The sequence below is a fragment of the Solenopsis invicta genome, chromosome 7, assembly GCF_016802725.1.
Source record: "Solenopsis invicta isolate M01_SB chromosome 7, UNIL_Sinv_3.0, whole genome shotgun sequence".
Lineage (NCBI taxonomy): Eukaryota > Metazoa > Arthropoda > Insecta > Hymenoptera > Formicidae > Solenopsis > Solenopsis invicta.
The window spans coordinates 5986322-6004896 of NC_052670.1; the positions used below are offsets into that span (position 1 = coordinate 5986322).

The following is an 18575-nucleotide window of genomic DNA, read 5'->3' on the forward strand; positions in this document are numbered from 1 at the left end:
GGTGTACTCACTTAGGGCACGATGACAACTAACATACGCGAGCACACTTTCTGTTCGCTCGCTCGCATCGACGCGGACGTCTGCTTACCTAAAACAGAAATAACGGATGCTCGTTACTTTCCCATCGATCATTAGTGTCGTCAACGTTAATAAAGAGCACAAGAGACGTGGCACGAAGTGACGAGGGTTCGTTACTAAAACTGGAGACTTTGATTTTAATGACTTCAGAGAGTCTCTCCCTCCCCCTTTCACTTTTTCTTTCGCGAAAAAAAAAATCCCCAAAATAGAATTAATGTAATTTTCAACTAAATGATATTGACAGATTTTTCGTACACTTTGTTCCACAAAAATAACAGGAAATAATAGAAGAGTTTATGCTCGAAATTGTAAAATTAATTCTGAAAGCCCAATCAGGAATATTCCATATTCGATCAGTTTCTCTTCGTGCAAGTTTCTCGAATATTCAAAGGTAATTAAATTATACCAAATTTTGTATTTCTAAAAAGAAGTACAAACATTTATTGTAAAAACTTGAAAGTATATTTATAAATTTGGAAAGATTTTTTTGAACCACTTCAAAATTGATTAAAAAAAAAATGACATCGCGAAAGCGAGATATCCATGATTAGGCCAACAGGATACTCTTTCATATTATAAGGGTTAAATAAACAAAAACATGTAGTTATGTTCGACTGAAGTTGTATGCAACTAATTGCCTCTCTGTTTAAAAGCAATTTTGGTTTCATTAATTTTGAAACATTTTATCACCTGTGTTGGAATGAAAGTTACAACTGCGCTTTATATATGGAGTATGCCATTTCAATGTGAAATTTCATTTCTAACTCCCAGGTATTTACAAAGGTATAATATTAATATTAAAAATATACACTCCACGTTAGTATACTCGTACACAACATTAATATATTAATATTAACGTACACTTTACGTATATTTTAGTTTACAATATTTCACAAGCGTTAAAAATTTCTGTGGTCGTGCGCGCGCGTAACAAATTTTCTTGTCCATTTATAACTAAATTGGCTGTCCGTTGAGGAAATGCTGGAATCGCGTCGTAACTCGTTAAGTAAGTTTCTTCATTAGTCTAACGTGCGACTAATTTTTACATGCGCATGGTCGCTGTAATTGCATTACACGACACAACATGGTAAGCGCGCGCACCACCGACTTTTAACTTAAGCTTTAATAGGACAGCTTTACCCGAGACAGTTGTTTTTTCTCGCTAAACTGTTTCTCTCCCTTGATTATGAAGCAAAATGTTACAAATTAATACGTAAGAAACTACGCGCTCGAGGGCTGTGTGCCAAAGTGCAAAGTTAAGAGATGAGATCAGTATTTCATTCGTAGATGCGAAATTGTATAATAAATAAGAAGTCGTTTGTTGAAATCGGTTGTCGACTAATTATTTTACCACTTGACATTTACTTAAGGAAAAATGAAAAGAAAATTCTCTCGACAAACAAAATCTTTTTCCAAGCAACGCGATTATACATTCAGTTCAGTTACATGGCTCAGTCTCAACGTAGAGTATTGTAGGTGAACATATATGTAAATAAGACGAGCATGTACCTGGCGCGATCAGGCACAATCTTAACCCTCGCATGTCACATATGCAATACGCATACACGCGCGTGACACGCATATGTACGCTCGTGCACATGTTCACATGACGCAGGCGATCTGACAAATTGCAACGTCATTACTGCCAATTTGTTTACACGCCGCCGGATAGCCGGTAACACGAGGCTGCCACCCTGTACGGGTCTCCTGGAGGATTCCATGTATTTGTCAGGTGTATAAGTCAAGCAGGCACGCGCGGTGCCGAGAACGATCGAAACGTAAGACTCTCTAATGATACGAATGCGTTACTAAAGTTTATGATCTTTTTATTTAAGCTAATATGCATATTATCTCGATTCTTCCTTCTTTAACCTAACCGATGGATGAATATCTATAATTCATGACTATAACGTTTCTATGTTACGATCTAATCTTGAAGTTTACGTTGTAATGTTAACGTTTTATCTCATTCTCTTTGTTACTTTCGCGTAAGGCGATGTCACGGAAATATTAAAATTTCCCATAGGTGAAGTTTTATTACCTGATATAAAAAGTATATTACACGTTGGAGTGTTTCTCTCAGAAAGCGACGTGCATTTATATAATTCTAATTTTGAAGAAAACGCGTATACTTCGCAAATGTATCAAGAATTATTTTAAAAGACTTTTATATCTTGTTTTCCTATATTTTCTAGACTCGATATCCTTTTCGTGGAACGGAGGATCTACTTCTATCTGTGAATACCGGGTATTAGTGGTAGCTATTCTAGAAGACTTATCGTTAAACGTAGAAACTGGAATGAGGGCTAGATATACCCGTTTCGACGTGCACAAATATATAAATGTGTGTGTATGTATATGTGTGCGCGTGTGCGAATACGTTTTGCACACTAACGAGCGGATTTCGCCGAGTGTAAAAGGGAATTACGTAGAGCTGAAGTTTTCCATCTGGAATCGTTAACCGTGCCACCGAGAGGGTGGACGTTGATCACTTTATAATTGAATGAGGAGGAAAGAGAGGCGACGGCGGCCATGGCGAATATCCTCTTTCTCTTGCGTCTCCGAAATTTCGGTTCGACCGTTTTTCATCCCTTACTTGCTCGACTCCAAGCTCAGAACAATATTGGGCGTGCCAAATGTTCCGAGAAAAGTATATACGTACCAACGATAAATTTAAAGTAAATAACAATCGAGTGCATATATAAATGCATATATTTTGACTGTTATATACATAAGCTTTTCGATAGTTAATCTACTAATCGGAAATGAAATATATGTATAGAGATATACACGTTAACAATTGTGGATGACAAACGCTTAATACTTTAACCGTTAATTATTAAGATCACGAAGAGTGCCTCTTTCATTTTCATGATTTTCAAGTAAAAGAGAAAGTACGTCACGTCCCTTTAATAATGCAGGATGAAACTGATATGGAAGCGAGCGATATAACGATGCGCTGGGAAGCGGTAAAGGAAGAGGCGATGGGACGAAGAAGAAGTGGGAGGAGGAAGAGCGTCGCGACTTAGCATCTTCCCGACTAACAAACTGCAAATACCTGGACTGCGGCTGCAGGATGACGTTAATTAATATTGCCAACGGTACAGAGTGTCGACGGAGGAATGAAGAAGTCCGCCCGAGTCCGCGCGCGGGATACGGCAAGAGGGGTAAGAACTGTAAGGAGACAGTGGTGGGTTATACGAGGGTGGCGGCGGCGCGAGGAAGGAGGAGGGGGGAAGGGGTGCTCTGAGTTTTTATCATCTCTTCCTCCCGACTCGATTCAGTTAAACTTTGAAATAACCCCTTAATGAGTCCGCCGTGCCGAGTAGACCGGATGCCGACGAGGCACTCGGATTTTTCTCTCTTTTACCGTCCCGCGCTCTCTTTCTCCATGTCCCTCGTCTCTCCGTCGCTCTATTCGCTTCCTTTCATTTTCCTATTGCCTTCTCTCTCCTATACCTCTTTTCATTTTTTTTCTGGTATGAGTCCAACCCTTCTCTCTTCCCTGTCCGCAGCTTGATCGACGCTACGATCTTGATTATTGTAAGACTCGCGTCGCTCTGTGACTTTGCTTCAAGCATATCGCGTGGTTGATTCTTTCGGCATGGAAATAAAAATGGGGAGAAGCCTTGGACGTTTTTCTCTTACTTCCAGTTTATCTAGTCTAGTTGAAGCAATTAAAAACTTTCAGGTCGAGAAAATTCAATTTAAGATGTGCGAGACTAATGAGAATTGATACGCGGCACAAGACTTATTGAGAAAATCTTTCTGTGGACCAGCACCAATATGAAGTAACATAAACAATGATTGATTATTGGAACAGCGACCTTTCTCTTATGTTACGTCAAACGACTGTTATCCGTGTCATCGCTGTTTGTATTATATTATTATTCCTCGTGTAAACTTTGAAACCCTCGAGCTTCACTATGTATCCTAACGACAAATAGCAACGAGTTTTGTGAAGTGTACCGTTTTGTCGTTGTGAACTTCTAGGGAGAGGAAAGGTTCCTAACTGGGAGGGAATTCGCGGGGGGAGGGGGTGTGTTTGTCCAGCAAAAGTGCCGCATTGTTGCGGAGCTGGGCATTGAGCATACGAGTTCGTTCTTAATGGGCTTTCTGTGTCCGACATGCGGTGGACTCACGTTTGCCACCATAATTCCGTTCGTTTCGCATTCCGGAATTCGTCCGAAAAGAAATTTTATGCATTTTATGCAAGTATCTTACGGCGTAATTGCACCACATGTCACGTGTCTCATTAATTGTAAATCTGGATAAAATATAAAGATCAAGAGTACATTTGTTACTATTTTAAAAATAATTATAAAAGATAAAGCGACATTGTCCAAATTTTATTTAAAAAAAAAAAATTTATTTGTACTATTTTTATATCTTGTTTAAATATGCGTAGAGAGATACATTTATAAAATTTCAACAAATTAATTTTGATAGACATTGAAATGTAAAATTTAATCAAATTTCCAGTATATGGTTACCGCTATTGTACCATTGTACAAACAATTTAATGTAATAAAATTTTATCATGAATATAATTATAATAATTTAAAATTATCTTCATGTTATGAAATTATGATCTTGTATAATGAAATGTTTGTTGTTGCAGTTGTACGGCATCAAAAGTAGTTTATTTTAGAATATTAATTCCAATGCTTTTATCAACAAGACAATTTTCAAGTATTTTTCTATTTATGTATCTCTATTCGCGAGAATTCTCTTTTAACTTTTAATATAGAATCCCACAGGATTTCGTTTATAACATGTCCGAACACGTTTGAATAATTTTTGCATTAATTAGATGAGATGTGTGAAAGGCAAATCGATCGAAGGTTCAAATCGTATAATTTATATTAGTGTGCCTTTATTAATAGATCACTAATTTTATTACATACACAGTAAATGAAAGAGCAAGAAACAACGCAAAGAACCAAAGTTGATAAATTTTAAATAAATAGAAAAATACTTATTTTTATTTTGATAAAAATAATCATAACCTTTTTTGTAAATTTAGTTAGAATACTAAACTTTTAAAATACTTACTTTTAGCTAAGTAAATTTAGCTAAAATAATAATTAAATATTAACAAAAGTGTTTTCCCTGAATATCTATTATATTTACAATATTTAAATAAAGACGCAAACGAATGCAATGTATCAACAGTTTGCATAAAATAATAATGATCCATCTTGCATGTAACATTAATTCGATATGCGTATAATAATAATTGCATGTTAATGTATGCATTCACTACAGATTAATAAACTCATTAATAAACACGTAAAAAAGATATCCACGGCAAGAAATGCGAAAAAAAGAGAACTTGCGAGATAACCATAAGTTGCGAGTAATGCTTCTTATACAATTTCCTGTATTAAATATTGTGTAACATTTACAAGCGTAATAACATGACACTGCGTGTTCTTGGCACCATAACAGTTTTCATACAATTATACTAGTTTATCTACTAGTTCATTAACTGAAATACCAATTACACTCTTCTAGAAATATAGATCGTTTTCCGAGGACCAAATCTTTGCAAATTCTTATTAATATTTTTCTTTCTATGAATAAAACTTGATAATAATATTTTTTATAATTAATAATATTTACTTTTTTAATTAATAATACTTTTGTAATAATAATACTCAATAATAATACTTTCTATAATTTTCTATCTATAACTATGTACCTAATTTTCCGTTTGCAATATTCGTTTGAAAAAGATAAGTGTGTTTTAATCACTAGATTAAACAATTTTTAAGTTGCATTAAATAATCTGTGACAAAAAATTTTACAAGATAAATTTATTTCCTACAATTAAATACAATTTAATTCTTTCATAAAAACGATAATTACGTATAAAATTTAATAAAATAAAACGTGAAATTCTCGTAGTGAATAATTATCTTTCCTACCACGATGACAGCAAATATTGCAGTACGAAGAAATGAATCGCGTGCAACTTTCGCGGAAGTCCCATTGACATCCGACAGTCGATCTACGCTTCATGATTCGAATCGATTTGCATACCAAACTACTGACTTCTGATCGTTACCGAAGATAATGAAGCTGGAAGCATAAAAGACTCGTTAAAATGTCGCTGCTGCAACCGTTGAGATGTCTTTGAATCTCCAGGTGGCCTTCAACCGATTCTCTCCTTCTCAGTCTTTTCCTCTTTGAGGTTCTTGTCGACTAGCGAATGTGGAACGACCTTATTGCGCATTAAAACTAATGTCCGCAACATTAACCGGAAGTTTCTCCATCCCCGAACCGGCACGGCGCATCAAATTAGAAGTGCGGTAAGCGAAAATTCCATTTTCGTTAATCTCCTGGAGACGATCACAACCGCCAACTTTAATCGCTAACATCCTCGTGTTTAACGACGAAGGAACGACATTGGAGCGGAAGCTGCCAAAACGTCGGACCGTTATCTTTTCATCGATAGTGTCAGAATGATATAGTAAAGAGTTGATCGCTTAACTTAAATTTTCTATTTTAGCTTTTAACAACGGCTGAAAATTAGAATCTATTATCAAATTATTTTTCAAATAATATTTATAAAATTCAAAAACTAAGAAATAGAGAAATTCTAAAGATTAAATGTGAACTTACAGAAATAACAAAAATATAATTTGATTTAACCTAACTATGTTACACTTGAACTTTTTAAAATTTCTTAAAACATCATACGATTCTTTAAATCTCAAAAATTAATATCAAATCTGAAATTTTCAAGTTTAAAAGAGTGAAATATTTTTTTATAAAAATCGTCGTGCACATTCTACGACCGAAATCGGAAACTTTAGTTAAGACATCGTGAAACAATGTCCAAAATGGTCGAGACAACTACGAAAAGGTGACTTTTACCATTACTTGAATTTTCTTTCACCCAATGACAGGCATCACTATTTACAAGAGGTTGGCTAAGACCAGTACGACGCTCTAACCGGAAATTTTAGTCCCTTACTTTAGAGACAGTTTTCTCGAGAAGTCACTGGCCTGCGGGCTGGCACCGAAGCCAGTGTCACGGTTATGTTTATTTTACAATTTTCCTGTCTTTTTCTCTCGATCTCCTCTATGTCCATTTGTCCTCCTTTTTACCTTACTTCCTCCTTTTAAATTCTAGTTTTCTTTTTCCTCTCTATCCAGTCTCTACGGCACGGTTCATTACGGTAGTCGAGATAGAAGAGAAAGAAGTCTCTTTGTGTATTTCCTCCTTCTACTTCTTCCTTCCCTCCATCCAGCATTTACTGAATTGGTTCACAAGATTATGTTTTATTGATCATAAAATTAAGACTATTTCCGTCATCATTACTCCCCCTCACAATCTTTAATATCATTATTATTATGATTATTAATATCATTATTATTGTCGCTATTGTACTTAATATGTTTTTAAAACTATTATATTCTATTTTTTTCTGAAATATATATCATTTCATTAATACAGTCTCTGTAATATAGTAATTTATTAATAATAATATTTATTTTTCAATAATTGCTCCACAAACACTTGTTTCGAATAAATTTTGTTAGATTAAACTTTCTTTTTTTTTAAAGACTGTAAAAAGGGATGTTCACTTAATATACTTACATTGCTACTTAAACATTCAAAAAAAGAAATTCTTATAGACATGTTCGTTTGGCTAATTTTCCAATATCGATACTTATTGATACCAATTATACGGTTGTACTCTTATCACGCTATCGCATAAAATCTATCATTTCCATTATTATATTTGAATTCTATTCATTTATTAATATCTATTCACTTCTCTATTATGTAATTATCTATTACTTCTCTATTATGTAATCTCGTACATAATAGAGAAGTAGTCTCAAACGTAGAAGCTAGAAGGTTTCTTCTGCTTCTGCAATTACCTTAATTCTGCATTACCGCATTTGTTCGTTCAGCGCACTTAGAAGTTTTCTGAAAAATTATATTTCATGTCTTTCTCTTTCCTTCTCTTTCTTTCTCCCTTTCTTTTTATTTGTCTTCTCAATTCATAAATTAATCTAGGTCTCTTATCCCGTCATTCTGTAATTCCTTCTCCCTTTTTCATTTACACCGTCGTAATTTGTACGTGATTTTTATTTCGTCTTTACAACCACGATAGAAAACAAGCACAACCACAACAGCGATGGCTGCCAGAATCATCGTTGTCAACGGCGCATTGCTTTTCCCCGAGGCGCGCTTCATTTCGGTTTTTGGCAACGCGCGCGAAGCCGTCTCTTCTCGTCTCTTTTTTTCTCCCCTTTTGCGCTCGAGAGACGGAGGGAAAAGGAATGACATCGGAAAAGTCTACGAGATTTCGGGTGAGCGTGCCAACGTGATACCCGCCGAATCGCTCTAACGAGGTGCTCCGCGACCGGAAGCAGAAGCGCTAAGTAGCGCGTCGAAGGATACCAAAGTAAATCAAACTCTAAACCACAAAAACGAAACGATATTCGCAGAGCATATTCGCGATACTACGATGAACGCAAATTATGCTCGAACTTTCGAACAATGTAGGGAAAAAGACCAATATTACTTTTCGCGATCGCAAAACAATCAATTCGTAATCAATTGCGAATGTACATTTTACATTTTTGCACACGAAAAGAACAGCTTTGCTAAAGTATCTAAAACTTTAACTGGATACAAATCTGAATAATTTTCGTTAAACCGTCAAAATAATTATGTACGTGTACATAATTATTTATGATCAAGCTGGTTACTAAAAGTCAAAACTTTTTGTAGCATTACTCAGCATATTTGAACGCCCATCTTAATTATTTTAATAATCCAATAAAATTATTCTCAGATCTAATTAATATGGATACTTTACACGGAAAGAACAATTTTATTGAAATACAGATCTGAAAATATCTATACTGAGCCATTAAAAGTTGTATCGGACGTTTAATTTGATTGCTAAAAACTGTTTGAAGCAACATTGCGTGCATTGTCTAAGATTGTTTTCTTATCTAATTATTTGGTAGTCCAACATAAAATTATTTCCTGATCTCTGTGTATCTAGCCAAGTTTTTAGATGCCGCGATAAAATTGTTTGCGTGTAGCAAAATCGCTCTTTCCGTGTATACTCAATTCTTAGATTGATAGGCATCGATAATAAAGTTATAGCTCGAATTAAAATCGCGTGATTATATATTTATTCCTGATAATCTTCCCCTGCCTCTCGTCATCCGGCAAAGTGACTAAAAAGCATCGTGTTGCATCGCGCGTTAAATCTGCACGTTCTGTATCGTATTCCGAAGATGTGACACGAAAACATGTTGAGGGTCGCTTTCACGCGATGCCCTATCCGGCCTTGAAAATTGACGCAGAGGGTGGTCTCTTTAACGAGCGTCCGTCGATTCCTTCGTGTTATCACCGTCGATCACGCTGCGCCGCCGCGCCGTACCGGGCGTCAAAATCGAAAAACCCGCGACAATGGACGCGGTCGATTCCACGAGCGATTAATCTTCGTTTCGCGTGACATTTCGCGAACGAGATCGATCGATCTGCCGCTCGCGCGAATTCAATGCGCGTATCGTACGCGCACGCACCTACCTACGGCAAAGGGTTGCCGGATAGATGAAGGGAACCGAAGGTAGGAGAGGAAGCGGGAGAAGAAACGGAAGGCCACGAAGTATAATCAAACTCAAGAGCGTCTGGGGCAGAAGCAAGAGAAGAAAGTACATCAAGAATCGTATCCGCGACTTTCTTCGGCTTCGATGGTGCTCAACTTCTATTCTACGAATAGACAAGGCAAACAAAAGTAATCGTCAGACGAGGCAAACAATACAGATCTCGCTACAAAGAAAGTGACAAGAAATTGTAACTATACTCTCTTGTTGCGGTTTGTTTTAATGAATTAAAATCCTAATCTACATCAAGTTATCTTAACAATCGTATCTCTGACACACACACACACACACACACACACGTATGTTCTTTAGAGTAAAATTATTTTCCGCTCTAAAAATTTGCTTTACAAAGAAAAGAGCCGAGCAATAAAAAGTCAATAAAATAAAATATTTACATTTCAATTAGGCAAGAAAGTTTGCAATTTGTAAAAGTAAAGTAATTATCCAGCGAGCTGGTAAGTTAGGACCGCTTAAATATTGCAGCGGCGTTTGCGAGCGAAAGGGTTAAACGCAAAAGTAAACCACCTCGAATGGAAGGGTTAAGCCGGCTCTCGCCGACCTCAGCGTGTTTCCTCGAAGCCCCGAGATGGCTTTTCCCGTCTCATTCGCCGTGTAATTAATATTCTCGGAAAGACAGTAATAGTGCACCGACTGCTGGCCCGTCGCGAAGAGAACGCCTGCTCGTTGACCGAGGTCGACTGTGATATCCTCGGGAATCATACGAGAGAACTGTACGAGCGCATATCCTACGTCTCTGTCGTAATCGTGGACTTGAAATCAATTACGCAAAAACGAGAGACGAGACGACCTTTCTTGCCGGTTTTTTTTTCTTTTGCAGCGCAACAATGAGAACAATCGTAGTCGCTTTCTATTTCTTCATGTACTTGGACTAACTGGCCCGACACCTTTTCAGAGATCGATCGATGGCATAAAATGTCACAAGGTTAAGTCAATTGAAGTCGAATGGTTTCAAATACTTGGGTGCTATCGGGGAAAAAGGAAGAGAGAGAAAGCCTAATTGGAAAAATCTACTCTGACAAAATACGAGTGACAAAAGTGTGGGAGAGTACCGATTTCTCTTTATCTAAAAAATACGAGTTCGAGAAACTCGTAAAATTAACGAAAACTTTCAGCGCGACGACGTCACGAAACGAAAAAAATGTGAAAAAAGGAATGGAAAAAGAGTAAAGGGAGAATACAAGAAAGAATGAAAGGAGAAATAAAGCCGAGATGAAAGAGCCGGTTCGGGTCGCCCATGGCCGTTATGGATGCAAATCCGCGTACGAAACGTATAAAAGATTTGCAAGAACAAATACACGCCTGGGAGTTCGGCCTCGAAGATGGGGAGAGGTCGCAAGTGGAAAGGACGAAAGAGGAAGGAGAAGGAGGGGAGGACTCGGTCTCCGATGGATTCAAATGAGGATAAATATTTATAAAAGAGTGCGCCGATGGAGTTCCCTTCTCGATTCCTACCTCGAGTTGGGATGCGGACGTTGCGAGGAAATATTGGTTCTCGCACCGCTTCGTGAAATGAGAAATACAAGGAGAAAGGCTAAAAAAAAAGAAGAGGGAAAAAAGGGAGGAGCAGAATCGAGAAACGCGAGTAGGACATCCGCAATAGAGTCGCTTTGACCAGATTTAACTGGCTTGGAATTTAATGAGTGATGAACACCTTGCCGTTTTTCACGTTTTAACCATCCCTACAACTCCCTAAACTCGTGAGACTCACGCGACTTTTCGTTATTTAAAGTATTTAAGGACCAAGATGTCATGAGATAAAAAAAAACTTTCCGTGTTACACGTAAATTGCGGGCGTACGCGTCTGGATCTAATTTAATAACCTTCTTTGGAAATATTTTTTCAGGATTATCAAAAATTTCCGTCTTATCGTTAAAAACCACCGGCTCTTGGGCCTTTTTTAAACAGCCAGGTTAGTAATAAATATCAAACGAAATCGTACGTCAACCTTTACATTTGGTAAGAGAAATTGCCGGGGGCGTATTTTTTCCTTCATTTAGCCAGCAAATTCTCAACGCTTCTAGAAAATTAATGTACGGCTTGTGTATGCCCGCTTATATCTGCAACGTATATAAGGCACTTTGGGTTAAGTAGCGTAAGCGTTTTGGTCGTTAGCGCAAGTAGCCGCGTTATTATTAGAGTTACGAGAATAACATAATATTATCCTTCTCCCGCGAAACGAATGAAATCAAATCCGCCGTTCCCCCGTCGACATCGCCGTCGAGCGAGGATGTTAAATAACGAGCTGCGGCGGGTTTCCGACGTCGACGTTGCCGAAGAAGCGGGAAAAGGAGAGAAGCCGTAGTAAAAGAGAGAAAGAAGGGGGGGGAGAGAGAGAGAGAGGATGGAGAAACGAACTTTAGGTGAGAACGAGAGGACGGTAGAAAGACGAAGGAAATACATCTCGACGAGTAAATGCGACTGACGTTAATGGGGGCTAAATAATTTCTCTTCCCCCTCCCCGCCTCTACTCGGCGTGTCGTATCCTATCGCCGACTTGAAATACGCACGCGTCTTTAGGGAATTTTTCACTCGAAAAACGGGAGAGAGAGGCGGGGGGATTATCTACGCGATTTTCACGGATAACGAGAAACGTTTTCTTCCGAGCGAAGACGCAGAGAATATTAAAAAAGTTGTGCCAAAGTCTTGGCGTGCACACACTCGCGGCATAACTTTAATAAAATATAAAAGGGACTAAGAATTGTGCATCGAGAGGAAGGGAAAGAGAGACGAAGAGATTCGATATCGGGAAGCCCATACGTCTCGCGCGAAAATCAGTTCTTCCAAGATTGTTTTGCGATTTGCGTGTCAGTCACGGTAGAAAGAAAAATTAACATTGGACTGGAAAAACTAAGAAACTAATCATATGTTTATTTTCCATGTTCGCTATTGTAAATAAAATGTACGCCTTCATTTCCCGCGATTACGATTTAATTGTCCGTACTTTGTGGAAGAAACGCGTAAATACGGATCGTAGTGTTAACTTGTACGTCTCGCGATTTTTGACGAAATCCCGAAATAGGTGCGTCCCGTTCTCCGATAAGAAACATGAGCCCGTTTTTGCCCTCGGCCCTGTTACGAAAAATTCCGACGGCATCCACGGTCACGTCCCGGAAGATTACACGTCGCGCGCAAAAACCAGGCGAGGGGCACGGGAGAATCGCAAACGGTGCGCGATCTCTTTCTCTCTCTCTCTCGGTGTCGCGATTTCTTCGGTTTCTTTCCCCTGTAATTTCCTCCGACTTCGTACATATTCTTCGATCTGGGACTGAGGTCTAGGTCGATTACGACATCGATTGCAGACACTTTGGCCCACTTTAACGCTTTCCCTCTGATTAAACAGACATTGTATATAACCTGAATCGCGTTTCTTTCATCATAAATGACAAGTTTAAAGTCATTTTGCCTCATTTGCATGACAATAGACGCTTAATAAATCATACCGAGAATAAAATTCTTGTTTACACAGAGCACAAGTACACCGTAGATAAAGTGGAGGTCTGAAATAAATCATGTATCACGTATCGATTGTCAAGGTGACGATTGTGAAACATGTCGGCTCTGATAAAACAGAGCGCGGTGCATTGTAATATTACGAAGGACGTTTCAAAACGATAACCTAAGATAACTCGAGTCTTTTTTTTCCCTCCCAACCCCTTTTACAATTGATCGACCGGCCATTCTGATTTTCGTTCGCGCCCGCTCGCTCCTGCGGCTCACGCTCGAACGCGCGGAACGCGACGCGCGAGCGCGAACGCATCGAGCGACGACGACATGCAGGGGAAATGCCGGCGCCCGGGTTCAAAGGGACGCACGACATCGTATAATGCCCGAACGGACACGGCGGACGGGAGCGAGAGGAGCTACGGGAATAACAAGATCATTTGTCACCAGCCATTTGCATACGTCGCGCGGTGTTTCATGCGCTAGCGTGTAAGGATGAATTGAATGAACCTTTGTTGAATATTGGATGAAAAGTGAAGAGAGCCTGCCGCGTCCTCCTCTTCCTCCTCCTCCACCTCTTTATTCGCGGTCATCCTTCTTCCTCTCGTTATTCGCGGTCCTCCTCGTACCCACGCGTCTCTTTATTCGCGATCCTATCCTCCGCTCTGTCTCTCTTTACCCGCAGCCGCTCGCCTCCTCGCCACGGTCATACCTGCGCGTTCTTTTTTTCCAGCTTTCATCTTTCCGCGTCGCACTTTTTGGCGCGCGCGGTTCTACAAAAGACCAACCAACCAACCAATCGACCGTCCGAACGGTCCCAACCAGCTGTATCATGGAAAATATTGCGTTAGACTGATTTTTCATTATTAAATGACGTTGAAGCGTTTCGGCTTCGCAAACACGGAAACGGAGATAACCTTAGCCGAGTATTGATTCATATATCAGCTGATACAACCAAATGAATATACTCGTGTATTCGCATGACGTTATCTCACATACGAGTAGAGATGCCTGGACTTCGCTCATATACTCGGAACAATATGCCAATATATTTATAGTTAGTGTTTAGCCGTTTAATGTACACGATCTAGATTTTTCGAAAATTAAAAAGTGCAATTTAACTCTAATATTGATCGATTCTTCAAGGATAAAATTTTTGAAGACAAAGTAATCTTTGACAAAGTTTAATTGCCCATTATGATCGCGAAACTTTATTTTCCCAAGCCTTTATTTTATACGTAATGTTCTAGAGCTTGCAGATTATACATTTGACAAACAACTTTCGGCTACGTGTATATGACGGAAAGGCAAAATTTTGACTGTTGATTTTCAAGTAGGTACGACAAAGTTGTATATTGAAGTTTCTAATATGTTACGATGTTAACGGTCATACAGAGACGAGCTGAGTCCACATTCTCGAACACGTCAAACACGGCGCTCGCGGCACTGTTCGACCTATTTGCTCAGCATACTTCATATATAAAACACTACTGCGATTAATTATCAGCGAAATGTATCGATTTTTCGATATATACACGTCATTCGATATTTACATTTCTTCCGATTTTATGTGCACCTGAACATTTGAATCTGCATACTTAAATGTACTCCTTTATATCAACATAAAAAATTTACTTAGAAAATCGTAGAAAATGTTTAACGTCAAATCCATTTTTTTCGCAATTGAGTTATTAAAACTTAACAATTTTAGTTGTCTGTTGTTCGAAAGTTTGTCCTTCTCTCTTTATCTGAATACTTTCCTAGATATTTCGCTATTGAAAAAAAACACATTAGTTTAAAGGCACATTTACCAAGAAATACAACGCTTTTCGTGCATCTCTATAAAGTACATTTGCAATGATTATAATCGTTAGCTTGAAATACCACGTGCCACGCGAGTATCTTTATTCTAGTAATCGAATATAGATATTTTATATATCACGACCAACCGCGTTTAATATATCAGGACGCTTCAATATTGTGCCCTCAACGCCGTTGGTCGGCGGGCACTTCGGAGCTAATAAGCGCAACAATTCCCGCGGTGGTCACCGCCAGGTATCCAACTAGCCCGGCGAACAATGGCCGACTGTGGTTACTGACACGCTGCTTCGGTCTGACGGCGCATTGACAGAGATATAATTAATGTGACATATATCCGTCGGTTGAATAGAGAGCTGCGCGCCGGAGATTGGCTCATGTACATGACATCTAATACTATCGTCGATCCTTCCTTCCTCCCGTGCATTTTTCGACAAATTTGCAGTCGACCGTTACTTAATGAAAACGCAAAACGCTATTGACGTGCGCGCGTAAAATTAGCTTCATAAAAAATTTCCTACTTCGAAATAAGTTCGTATCTCGTATCTTGCGTAATGAAACTACTTTAAGGCACTTTACGCTATTGCGCGTATATAACTTCTTATCGGACACCACATGGCGATTGCAGTTTTTCTCTCAGACAACAAAATCCTTAACTCGGAGCTAAATCTTGGAAAAAAAAAATTCAATTAACCGGCGTCCGAGTAATTGGCTCTGCATGTTACTTGTCAAGTGACGTTACGAGCTTCTTCTTGCATAGAACAAAAAGGGAAAACGCTGACAGTCAAATTATTTCTTGTCAAATTATTCGTTTTTCTCCGCATGTACATTTTCCCGCGACGACGACCTACAATCGCAATATTTTTTCCTAACAAACGATGCATCCTGGTAAAAGGTTAATCAACGCGTTCCAGCGACACGTTATCGGAACGCGACGCCGTGCAGGTGCTCATTCATAAAGCGCCTCTTTGTGTGCGACGACAGCAGAAGCTTGTTTCTACTGGGCAACCATTGTGGAGAGGCCGATCCTTATCTATGTATCCGTGTCGAGGCTGTCCATAGGTTCAGCCGCGGTATCTTAATAAGAAATCGAGCCGGGCGCGAAATCACACGAACGAACGGCGCTCTACACGGCGCGTCGATACGCATCGATTTTTATCGCGACGCAGCTCACGGCGCGACGCGACGTCACGCCGTCGTAAATAAAGGCGTAACTGTCGGCGTAAGTGATACGTACGTATTACACCGAGGAAAATACAGGTAAGGTGCAACGTAGTCGCAGGCGATCGTAAACGTCGGCCTGCCGGCTTTTATTATCGAATTCACCGGCCGCATGAAACTCCGTTGAACTGAAGTTTCGAGCTTAACGGGCAGATAAAGTCGATATCGTTAGCGCCAAGGCGTATGCTCCGCAGTCAATTTGTAATGTACGCGTTCTTGTATCGCAAAAAAAAGTTTCAACATGGAATCGTAGATTAAGTGATTTACCTGTACACTGCTTCATCTATCTCTCTGTAATAAAATTATGAACCAATTTCTCCGTCACTAACTATTTTAAACGTACACATCTTTCCTATTCAAGAACTGCTCTATATTATGGCGCAAATCCGATTCCATTTGCAATGAAAAAAAAAAAAAAAACTTTAAAAAATTTGGCCTACATTCCGTAAATTTAACTTTTCATAATGTCTAACGGTGTTAACAATCATTTTTAGCGTTGTTAATCGTTCCATTTTTAGAAAATAAAAGAAAGAAAAATTAATGCGAATCTCTCCCGAAATACGCTGCGAGACGAACGGATGCAAACATCCCGAAATACTCTGTGCAACTCTGAGATTCATTCTCCATTCTAGCCGCGATCGTTTTTACTCCCCCAATTAAAAACGGCGCTGCACACCTGCGTGGACGAGGTCATCAACCGTAGGTTTCATTAACGTGCCCGTGCTAGTGCAGCAAGGTCCTCGCGCTCTTGTTCTCGGCTGGGCAATAAACTAGCGGCACGTTATACGAGGTGCCTTAGCGCCGCTACCACCACGTCGTTGGCGTCGTCGTCGTCGTCGTCCTGGTCATCGTCGGTCGTCGTCGACGTCGACGCGATATATCCTGTGAACGGATATGTCGTGCGCAAGCTCGAGATTCTGCACGATGGATGACCGTGCCGATATGTGCGCCGACCCAACGCCGACCGGCAATAAAGAGCGCGAAATCGTGTCCCACCCGTATTATTAATGCAGCGAACTATCGCGTCCGAGACCCTCGTTCCATGTTCTCTATCCATATCTCTCTCTCTCTCTCTCTCTCTCTCTCTCTTCCCTCCCTTCGGAGCTCTCTTCCGGGTCTCGCGCGATTTATTGACTCTTTAAATCGGACCGCGAGGGCCTGACCATGTTTAACCCTTTCCTTCCCAGGCGGCCACTAGAAGCATAATTGCTATATGGCGAGAATAAGGGAAATGTGGAAATTCACACAGAGAGATCTAAAACTATCTCCATATCTAAGCTTTCTGTCATTAATATTACATAATCAGGAAGCTCCAAAAGTCTCACCATTCGACTTAAACGATGGATTTTCGAACGTCAATATTTGCTTAATGCTAATTAACAGAAATGCTAACAATTCTTGAATTTAGAACAAGAGATTTTTCATAAATTAATCTGCTAATCATTAGAATTATATAACGATATTTTATTTAAACCTCGGAATTTTACTTCATTTCGCTTCATTTTTGAATTCTCTTTTTTTATGCTTTTTATGAAATAGACACAATTTTGTCAAAAATTTTAAAACTTCTCGTATCCGTAGCTTCATAGAAGTGTTTCAACAAATTGCTCGGCATCCGGAAATCGTGCAAAGCACAGAGATGTCAGTTCTCGTTGAACTGCCATAGCCGTACAAAGTGAACACTTTGCGGAGGAGCGGCTATGGCTCGCCATTGCTAACGAAAGGGTTAAACGACGACCAACCCGAAACTCTGCGGACTCGCTCGTTACACGATGTTCCAGTTTAACGATTCCCCGACGCGATTACGAAACAACGGTTCAGTTAATTAATGAAAGTAAAGTTTCAGCTTTTCAACGTGGCATCGTTACCATTTAAAGCCTATTTTCACAATAATAATGCTTTACTATCGTAATTACTATCGTGATAGCACACGGCGTTATTAATACAAATTAAGACACTTTTCAGCTAGTTCTTGTTTCTCAATGTTCTAATTAAATCAGCGTGCATAAATTTTTGACTTCGTATTTCTCGAAAATGCCTTAGAAAAGATTTCATTGGATTTATCAAATTTTCTTAATCTGATCTAAGAATTTGACACTTATTGTCTGTTAAAATATTTTTAATTCCAAATTTATACAGCATAATAGACAAAAAATTGCAAAATTTGCAAACTCTGAAATCTCTAAATATTTTAATCCATCATTGTGATATAATATCAGCATTTTACAGTATTTTACTGACAATTAATATCACAATAGCGAACAGTGGCATGCATAGTGTCATACAATAATAACGGACACTTTAAAGAACACATAACATCCATCGTTAACGTCCTCGTTTTCGGTCTTATT

General features: G+C 39.0%; 1 protein-coding gene across 4 annotated transcripts in view; it reads right to left on the minus strand.

Annotated features, from left to right (window-relative positions):
- LOC105205369 (RNA-binding protein Musashi homolog Rbp6) overlaps positions 1–18575 on the minus strand; it is a 594533-nt gene that overhangs the window by 488099 nt on the left and 87859 nt on the right. Inside the window, exon 1 of one of the 4 annotated variants that reach the window (XM_039452220.1) lies at positions 12–88. The exons of the other annotated variants lie outside the window; for them this stretch is intronic. The gene's annotated coding sequence lies outside the window, so the exon portion shown is untranslated. Of the gene's footprint in view, positions 1–11; positions 89–18575 lie in introns of those variants that run through there. 4 annotated transcript variants of the gene reach the window in all.